Raw genomic sequence first — 10419 nt, 5'->3', positions numbered from 1 at the left:
TCTCTCTTGCCCAAGTCTTTGAAGTTCCTTGATCTCATCAGCTCGTCCAAGAAGGGCTCAGTGTGCTCATGCCGAGGTGTGTTTTTCTGGGTTTAGACACATGAAGGCCTCGGTTTGCTCCACCCCGAGGCATCACACCGAGGTTTGGAACCTTTTCTTTGTAAAACCCACCTTGGCATGGGAGTGACTGAGGCTTGGAACCGATGTTTGGCCTCTTCTCTTCGTGTATAACAGGCCTCAGTATGGTCATGGCTGAGGGGTCACACCGAGGTCTTGCACCTTTCTTGCGGATCTTGAGCCTCGGTATGGTGTACACCGAGGGGTTTACACCGAGGCCATGTAACTTGAGGCGTCTAAACACAAGGTGATGTGAGTGCAGTGGGAAACACAAGTTTTACCCTAGACAAGCTGCAAGTACACAGCAAATGCAGTAGTACTTAGGGATCGAATCCACAGAGATCTGTGTGTTGAGAACTTCTAACTGATGCTAAAAACAATCGTAAACCTAATCTAATAAAAAGGGGTTTTGGTTTGTCACTAAATCTAATTATGCAGAGAATTAAAAAGAGCTTTAAGTAAAAATCGGTTGAAAAACAGTAAGGAAAAAGTGTTGGGTTCAAGGTTCATCTTTAGGGTTCATGTTCTAAAACACAAGGAATTTAGGTAAGGATTTTCTATGACTCTGAAACTAGGATAGACACATGTAAGATTAGCCAACTCTCGTCACCTTAATCATCTAATCACTTGTTCATGGCAATTAACTCTCGCTCTCATGCCAGAACAAGATCATGCTTTGTAGATCGGAATCCATCTCTGCTTACGTATCCTCCATATGTAGCTTTCGTCTCCTACGACGAGGACGTCCATAAGATCCGGTTCAGGCAACCCAGATACTACACTCTCGTGACTCGGATTAAACCGAGGATCGGATTCTGGGTGATCAATCCAGAATTACCGCTTTGAGAATTGGATGAATGGGAGAATCATGTTAAAAATCAAAATCCTTTTTCCTAACAACCTAGATGTCATTCGAACATGGGATCCCTCTGGATTACCCTTTCACCCAACTAGGTGACTATTCAGACATGGCTGAGGTAGACATCATCATCGGTTTAGAACTAAGAAAGAGAAAAGTAAAAGAAACAAAGTTGCAGAAAAACTTCTCTTATTGAAGACAGTATGGCGATGAACAACTTCTACAGATGCATAAAAAAAAACCTTAAACTATGAATGAGTTCTCTCTCAAAGAGAAGAAAGAGGCTCCTTTACAAAAGACCTAAAAATGAGTATTTATAATGTTTCTCCAAGTCTTGGGCGTCTAAGGCTTGTAAAATGGGTGCATGAAGTGTCTTGGGCCTTAGTTGGGCTCTTGAGGTTCGAACATAGGTCCACCGGTGGTGAAACCTCTTGTGCTTGACTGGACTTGTGTTGGTCGACCTTCAGTGCATTGATGATATCTTGAGATCTAACTGTTGGATTGCTTTGATTCCAAGTGCGTTGGAAAGATGGTCGTCTCCTCTATAATGTCTCCAAATTTGGGGATGCTCAGACGGTAAGAAGGTCTTATTTGGTTGCCAAACTTCTGACGGTTTGAATTTATCCAAAAATGTACTTTTGCTCCAAAATGCACTCCAAAGTCCCAAGTTTCCTGAAAAGCCTTTTAAATCTCCAAAACATGGAAAATAGTTATAAAACCATTAAAACTGAGTAAAAACACCTGCATAAGATATTGAAAGTGATCCATAAAAGTGGTCTAAATCAGGTGTTATCAACTCCCCCAGACTTAAACCTTTGTTTGTCCTCAAACAAAACCAAAGATCTGAATCTGGAAAAGAGGTTTGAAAATTGCAGGAACTAACAAAATCTCAGAGACCATGCTTCTAAACTAGAGTTAGTCATCATGCTCAAATCAAGGATAGTCTAGAAAATTCTCACCAAAACACAAGCATAACTAGTCCGTTGATCTGTCATGCGAAAGTCTACACACTTAAACCTATCCTCCAGTCAACTAGCTCTTAACATTCATTTAGCAAGGCAATCAAAGCTAGGTATTCAAAATGGCAGTTTTGAAGGTGAGGCTTTTAGTGTTTAGGGTTACCTTTTCTGGAGAGACAAGACATTATGCAATACATCAAGAGAGGGTGGAGCTGTTGATATCCACAGTTTCCAGTCATATTCTTCTTGCTTTAAGATTTCTTGATCTCCCTTCTTCAGATTCTCCTCATAACTCCCCCAGACTTAGATTTTTATCCAGGTTTTAAAACCAATGCTCACAAATGAATACTTGCAGCCTTTGCTTCAAATAATTTCGGCCATCCTAGACTCTTTTGGCTTTTAATTTCCTTTCCTTTCATTCTTTTTCTTCTTCTCTCTCTTTTTTTTTTTTTTTTTTTGAAAAGGGAAACCGCCTTTTGATGAAGAGTCTTAGGAAGCACGAAATTTACCTTTAAGTTCAAGCTTTTTGAGGCACCATTGAGCTTTGATAGATTCTTGATCCTCCACTTTCCCAAATTTCTTCAGTCTTTCTCTTGAGTGACTAAAAACCATGTTGTTCCTCTCTTTCCGGTGTTTTTGCACATATCTGTCGATATAAACTAAAGAGAGAATGCATAAGGTTTAAACATAAAGATTTGTGTAAAGGGTGCGGTACCAGCTAAAGATGAACTGGTCATCTAGGACAACAAAGAGTGGTAATAATGATGTAAAGATGTCCTAGATGTGTATCATGATGCCTGCTAAAACCAATGATGAGAAAATTAGATGTCAAGATTGTGTTCAAGTAAAATGAGCTAGTCTATCCTGTCAGGACAAGTCTCCATGAATAGAAATCCTCTGGTGGGAGTTAGTAGTGCAAGTACTCTAGCTACCGCCTAGTCTAGTACTATCCACAAAAGAAACTAGCATGAAAAGTCTAGAAGCACATGGGTCTTACTCATCATAGTTTTGTGTCAAACATTCCTGAAAACTACTCAAGGTCTAATAAGCATAGAAATTTTTTAAAAATTGCAGAAAAAGATAAGAAGCAAAGAAAAATAGATTAGTACGGATAGACATCCTCCCCCAGACTTAAATTACACTGTCCCCAATGTGAAAAAATTGGTGAGAAGATGGTGAAATAAAAGCAAACGAGTCGAAAATAAAAGAAAAGAAAATGGTGATAGAACCGTGGGCATGATGTGGTGATGGATAGGCGCCTATGTCTCATGGCTGTCATCTGTCTCTGTAGATGAGGAGTCATCAGACCGGCGGATCTTCAGTAGTTTCTTCATGCGCCTGTTGATCTTCTCTTGCTGGTGCAAGCTTCTTCTTCAAAGCTGCAAAGTCTGCATCACTCCTAGTGGATGCTCTGAAATGAGAAGAACTGGCTCTAATTGAGGATGGTGCAGGCTGTAGTCTCTTGCTGTTTGCAGCTACATCTCTCTTGGCTTTTGCAGCCAGAAATTGCTTCATGGTCAGAGGTAAGAGTGGCAAAGATGGTAGGAAGTCGCTGGTCTCTGGTTTTCATCCTAGGTTTGAACCATCTCGGAGACGGAGCATTGAATCCGATGGTAGTAGTACCCTGTACTCGGTGGAACTGGTGGAGAACTTGTAAGCAAATTCAATTGGGTCCATCTTGGCCCTGGTGATAGTTCTGTCTCTAGAGAACTGAGAAAGATCAAACCAATCCTCTCTAAGAGGTGTCTCAGCTGAAAAATCAACTCCTGCTGCTATTATAAGGAAAGTAATGATGCTCCCAAAAGCTGGTGAGTACTCCTGACAATCAGATGTAAGCATTTCATGCTTAACTTTCACTAGGTTCCTTGCAATGATGCAAGCAAAGCAAGGAAACCTGGGGAGATCTGCGAATGGTAGCTGTAGTGTCACCAACTCTGGCTTAAGGACATTCGCTTGATTGGCTCGCGAAAACATAGTGTGTGCTAGTAGCTTATGGACATAGCGAACAGCAGGATGAGAGAGTAATGAAGCCTTGGACCTTCCTTTGTCATAAACTCCATAACCCATTAGCTTCCAAAGATCCTTATCTGGATCCTTCTCCAATGCAATTTCATCACAATAAGGCAACTTCAAAGCATCACATATCTCTAAGATGGTGAGAGAGTAAGGATGACCTCCAATAGAAAAGGAGAGTGTGCCATCTAGAGCTCTAGGAGTAGCTCTCTTCTTGTAGCTCAAAGTTGCTGATGCAAGGAACTCCTTGGTATGGTTCTCATAGGTCTGAAAGTTCTGCTCCATGAATGATCTCATTCCAAGCCTATCATGATACCATATCACATCTTCTCTGATTCCAAGCATCTCAAGAGTTGAGTAGTCAATTGCTGGAGTTGGCTTGATCTTCAGCTTCTCAAGCTGTGCCAAGTAATCGATGTCTGGGTCTATGGCTTTACCAACAAACTTCACTTTCGGCTTAGAGGAAGGTTGGACTCTTCTTGGGAAAGATAGCTGAGTGGAGGTCTGCTCAATCTTTCCTGAAAAGATCCTTCTTTGCACGGTAATGAAAGTGGACAGAGGCTCATCTTCACTCAGTTGTGTCTCGTTCAATGCATCATATGTCTCATGCGAATGGGGCTTTTTCGGATGAGGGCTCTTCTTGGTTCGAATCAGTCGAACTTGAGAAAGATCCATGACCTGCAAAAACGAGATTCCCGAGACAAAGGATAAATCAAGCTGCTTTGGTATCGATTTTTATGAACAAGGTGTTTACAGAGAAATCATAAACACATTATCATGACAAACAAGCTGTAAATGCATCAAACATTACAAAATCTGAGAATTTCGGGTCAAGTTCGATATACTGATGTTCAACACATGAGATTTCTAAATCAGGATGATGTTTTATGCTCACTCACATGTACTCTAGTCTAGTTTTCTATCAACAAGAACCAAACAATCCAGATTTGCTAAGCTGAACCAAACAGATCTCCAAATTTCAATTTTTTCAAAGTTCATATCTCAGATTTTCGAAAATTTCAAATCTCTATGGTCTAAGTGTTTTATCATGCAATTAAACTGCCCAGTAGTCTAGCCTTAAGTCCAAAGACAGTTTCCAATCATCCTTAGGTGAATTCTTACTCATTCTAAGAAAATCCTAAATCTGAGTTCTTAAGAAAAAGTGAGAAATTTGAGCTCATACCTTAATGAAAGTGGAATGTGATGATAGATTTGAAATCTCCTTTGAAAAAGAGTGAGATATGTTCGAAAATTTGGAAAGGATTTGTCAAGTTTGAAATCTGTCTTTTTCTCTAGATCTCCAAGCTTGTTGGGGAAGATGAAGAGAAAAGACCTTTTTGATATTTTAAATCTTCTTTTTCTTTTAAAAAGGTGTTTTTCCTAAGAAAAATTTTATTTTTAAATGTTTAGAAGTCTTACCTGGCGTTTTTAACACGGAAATTATGTTCTGAGAACTTCCCGGTTAAATCCCGTAGTAAAACGGTGAATTGAAGTTCCGGTTTACGGGAAACAGGGAAAACTCGCCTGGTGATCGAAACAGGACCGGCCGCGGGCCAGGTGCGCGCGCCCGCGGTAAACTCGAGTCGGGCCGCGGCTGAAATGCGTGGGCCATGGTGAATGACGGGTTGGCCGCGGCTGGATTGATCGCGGCCACGATAAATGCTTTCCGGGAGTTCCCGGTTTCTCCCGTTTTCCTGCTTTCTCCTCCTATCTTTTTGTATTTTCTGGTTTTTTGAATGTTTTTGTTTTTTCTGGGTTTTATGAAAGCCTGAAATACATAAAAAGAAAAGAAATCAAGTAGAAAAGAAATAAAAAAAAAGAAAATCATACCAAATGGGTTGCCTCCCATTAAGCGCTTTTGGTTAAAGTCTTTTAGCTAAACTCTTGGAAGTATTAGGATTGAGAAGAAGAGACAGGACTCTTTGAATTTAGAGTCCTTGTGGTCCTCCTTAACCTGAACTTTGGATTTCCTTCATCTTGAATCACAATCTCTTTTCCTTTCTTAAGGATTTTTGCATCCTTGAGGACATATTTTGTCTTCTCAACAATTCCTTCAAGATTTTTCTCCTTTTCCTTGCTGATGTCTGGTGGCACCACTATCTTGATGTTCCCAAATTGCCTAGATGTAAGTGCTTTTAGTTCCTTCTTGTCCTCCATCACCTTCTCTTTGTCCTTGTCTTTTTGATTTGGAGCTTGATCTGGTGTGGTCTTATAGAACTTTCTCCTGTCCACATTTAAAAAAACTAAACAGCGATTTTCATGGTCAATAACAGCACCTACAGTAGCTAAGAATGGGCGACCAAATATCAAAGGTCTGTCTTTGTCCTTGTCCATCTCCAAGACTTGAAAATCGGCTGGGATTGTTTTGTTTCCAATGATCAGTGACAAGTCCTGGATCATTCCTTCTGTTCTCTTTTGAGATGAATCACCAAAGATTATCCTTACTGGAGATAGGACAAATGTACCTATACCAAGTTTCTCAGCAACAGACTTTGACATGACATTCACATTAGCACCAGAATCACATAAACAATCTGAAAATTCAATTCCAAAGATTGAACAGGTGAATGAGAAACGCCCTGGATCCTTAGACTTTTTGAGTCTTTGGTCAGGCAAGCGTTTGGGTACCTTAACTGGAATGACTTGGCTCCTCTCATGCTCGGTTTCAGATTCCTTTATGAGAGGTTCAGGTGTCAATCTCCCCTTAGAGTCTGCGACAGGTTCTTCCTCTAAAACTGCTGTCATAGCATTGCATAACTTCTTTGGGTTATCTTCTACTCTTCCTGGTAAAACCCCCTGGTTGTCTCTTCATTGAGTCTGCAGTTTGACATATCTGATGTTCCAACTTCTTGACATGGGTCGCATGAGATTCGAACTTCCCTTTCAAATCAGTGTAGATACAATCGATCTTCACCCCCATTTCCTTGAATGACTTCTCATTGCCTTGAGTAGTCTGCATCATAGTTTGTTCAAGCGATTTTACCTGATTACTTAGCTGGGAAAGGGTTGCTTCTAATGAGCTGGTCTGTGCTTGTTGAGGATTGAATGCTGGTCTTTGTTGGAAGTTTCCTCCTCCATAGTTTCCACCTTGAACCTTGTTTTGAAAACTCCTTTGCTCCTGTGGATAGGGCTGATTTTTGGCTCCTTGGTTTCTATATGAGAGATTGTTGAAGTTGGCACCAGAGTTCCTAAAGTTGTTGTTGAAAGCTGGACTCCCATAAAACTGATTTCCTCCTCTTGGTACATGCCATCTTCTTCATTTCCTACAGCAATATCACAAGCATGTATATTCTTGTTTTGAGACTTAAGAAGTATACTTACCATACTTTTTAGTTCAGTAATCTCCCTTGATTCATGACTAGTGATAGTCTTCTTTGATTTGTCATACTCAGGGTTGTTGTTGCAGTTAGCTATAGCCAGATTTTCGATGAGTGCTCTCCCTTGTGGTATGGTTTTTGAACTGAAATCTCCATTGCTGGCAGTGTCAAGAGAAAGTTGATACTTCTGCTGAAGTCTTCTGCAGAAGGTGCTTAGCAGGTTTGCTCTAGAGAAACCATGATGAGGGCAGTCTCTCTCATACTCCTTGAATCGCTCCCAGGCTTCATAGAATGATTCTACTGGGCCTTGTTGGAAACTTTGTGTCTTGTTTCTCAGCTGGTTTGATCTTGACTTGGTGTAGAAGTGGTTCAGGAAAGCTGACTTGCATTCTTCCCAGGAAGTAATAGAACCAGATGGCATAGATTTCAACCACCTAAAAGCTTTATCATTTAGAGAGAAAGGAAAAAGCTTACACTTCACATAGTCCATAGTTTCTGGAGTTGTCCTCAACATTCTAGAGATTTCTTTAAAAAGATCAATGTGATCCATTGGATGCTCAGTAGAGATTCAATGGAATTGGTTCTGCTTCACCAAAGAGACAATCTGAGGTTTTATCTCATGATTTTCTCTTGGAACAGGAATTTGAATAGCTGATCGATTTTGAAAGTGTTGGTGAGGTGCATCAAAATCGGCAATGAGTCTGTTCCGAGGCTGTCTTCTCGCAGGATTGGCAAGCTGTATTGGTCGATTGGCTTCTCTAACAACTAGTGGAACAATGTTTTCATCATTCCTTCTTCCTTCAACATCGGCCTGGTATTGTCTCCTTTGATTTTCAGCGGCTTGAGCAGGATTTAGAGGGATTCGGTTTCCCTCTTCATCGAGTTGTGGCTGTCCATCTTCTTCATGAGCAGCATCTAGGTCGTCACCATGAACTGAATCACGGTCATCATCTCCAATGTGATCCTCCTGATCACGATTTAAAGGATTTTCCCGATGGGCATTATGATTGGCCATCTTGAGCGTTCTTCGTCTGAGTTTCCTAAGTGCTCTTTCGTGTTTGTCAGTCTCATCTAAGGGCAATACGATTTCGTCAGGATCTCTCCTAGTTTTCATGCACCTGTGAGCAAAGAAAGCAAAGATAAAAAGAGTAGTTAGAAAATCTCCGGCAGAACTCGAAAATCTTGAGGTTTAGGATTGAAATTAGATTAAGAATTCAAGTCAACAACGACAGATCCCCGGGAACGGCGCCAAAAACTTGATGTGAGTGCAGTGGGAAACACAAGTTTTACCGTAGTCAAGCTGCAAGTGCACAGCAAACGCAGTAGTACTTAGGGATCGAATCCACAGAGATCTGTGTGTTGAGAACTTCTAACTGATGCTAAAAACAATCGTAAACCTAATCTAATAAAAACTGGGTTTTGGTTTGTCACTAAATCTAATTATGCAGAGAATTAAAAAGATTTAAGTAAAAATCGGTTGAAAAACAGTAAGGAAAAAGTGTTGGGTTCAAGGTTCATCTTTAGGGTTCATGTTCTAAAACACAAGGAATTTAGGTAAGGATTTTCTATGACTCTGAAGCTAGGATAGACACATGTAAGATTAGCCAACTCTCGTCACCTTAATCATCTAATCACTTGTTCATGGCAATTAACTCTCGCTCTCATGCCAGAACAAGATCATGCTTTGTAGATCGGAATCCATCTCTGCTTACGTATCCTCCATAGGTAGCTTTCGTCTCCTACGACGGGAACGTCCATAAGATCCGGTTCAGGCAACCCAGATACAACACCCTCGTGGCTCGGATTAAATCTAGGATCGGATTCTGGGTGATCAATCCAGAATTACCGCTTTGAGAATTGGATGAATGGGAGAATCATGTTAAAAATCGAAATCCTTTTTCCTAAAAACCTAGATGTTATTCGAACATGGGATCCCTTTGGATTACCCTTTCACCCAACTAGGTGACTACTCAGACATGGCTGAGGTAGGCATCATCATCGGTTTAGAACTAAGAAGAAGAAAAGTAAAATAAACAAAGTGCAGAAAAATGTCTCTTATTGAAGACAGTATGGCGATGAAAAGCTTCTACAGATGCATAAAAATAAAACCTAAAACTATGAATGAGTTCTCTCTCAAAGAGAAGAAAGAGGCTCCCTTATAAAAGACCTAAAAATGAGTATTTATAGTGTTTCTCCAAGTCTTGGGCGTCTAGGGCTTGTAAAATGGGTGCAGGAAGTGTCTTGGGCCTTAGTTGGGCTCCTGAGGTTCGGACATAGGTCCACCGGGGGTGAAACCTCCTGAGCCGCGGTGGGAAGAAGGCTGGCCGCGGGTGAAAGCACTTGTGCTTGACTGGACTTGTGTTGGTCGGCCTTCAGTGCATTGATGATATCTTGAGATCTAACCGTTGGATTGCTTTGATTCCAAGTGCGATGGAAATCTGGTTGTATCATATATAATGTATCCAAATTTGGGGATGATCAGACGGTGAGAAGGTCTTCTTTGTTTGCCAAATATTTGACGGCCTGAATTTATCCAAAAATGTACGTTTGCTCCAAAATGCACTCCAAAGTCCCAAGTTTCCTGAAAAGCTTTTTATAACTCCAAAACATGGAAAACACTTATAAAACCTTTAAAACTGAGTAAAAACACCTGCATAAGATATTGAAAGTGATCCATAAAAGTGGTCATAACATTTCCAAGGAGTGAGAGTAAAGTCTTTAGAAGAAGATTCAGGTTAAGGGTTCTTGTCTTTTAATTCTGAATCATCACCCTTGTTGCTGATCAGCCCTAGCTCACTTAGTGTAGGGGACCAGGTGAGCAAGATGTCTTCTTCTCTAATGAAAGGATTTCCATCTTCATACTTATAGACAGCTGATGTGGGGTTCTTTTTCCTTCTCCATAGCTGAAAGGGATTGAGTTCCACCTAAAATACCAACACTTCCCACATACTTCATCTCATGCACCTTGGGCTCATCAACCTCTTGAACAACAGATCCACAAAATTCAGCTAAAGGAGGCTTAACAGGGTAAGAGACATCTTTGTCCACCTTTGTGGGCACCCTTCTTTGAGTATCAAAGTCAATTATTGCCCCTTTAGTGTTAAGAAAGGAAGTCCCAAGCAAAAGAAGAAGCTCTTTGGTCTTTTTCATCTTC

General features: G+C 40.7%; 1 non-coding gene across 1 annotated transcript; it reads left to right on the top strand.

Annotated features, from left to right (window-relative positions):
* Window positions 1–7498: 7498 nt before the first annotated feature.
* LOC112082497 lies at window positions 7499–7604 on the top strand. The gene has a single exon (XR_002897170.1). It is a non-coding gene; the product is annotated as a small nucleolar RNA R71 (small nucleolar RNA).
* The last annotated feature ends 2815 nt before the right edge of the window (window positions 7605–10419 follow it).

This window comes from Eutrema salsugineum, unplaced genomic scaffold (assembly GCF_000478725.1).
Source record: "Eutrema salsugineum unplaced genomic scaffold, Eutsalg1_0 scaffold_1, whole genome shotgun sequence".
Lineage (NCBI taxonomy): Eukaryota > Viridiplantae > Streptophyta > Magnoliopsida > Brassicales > Brassicaceae > Eutrema > Eutrema salsugineum.
The sequence above is the reverse complement of the archived record's forward strand: the minus strand, read 5'-3'. Positions and strand labels throughout refer to the sequence as shown.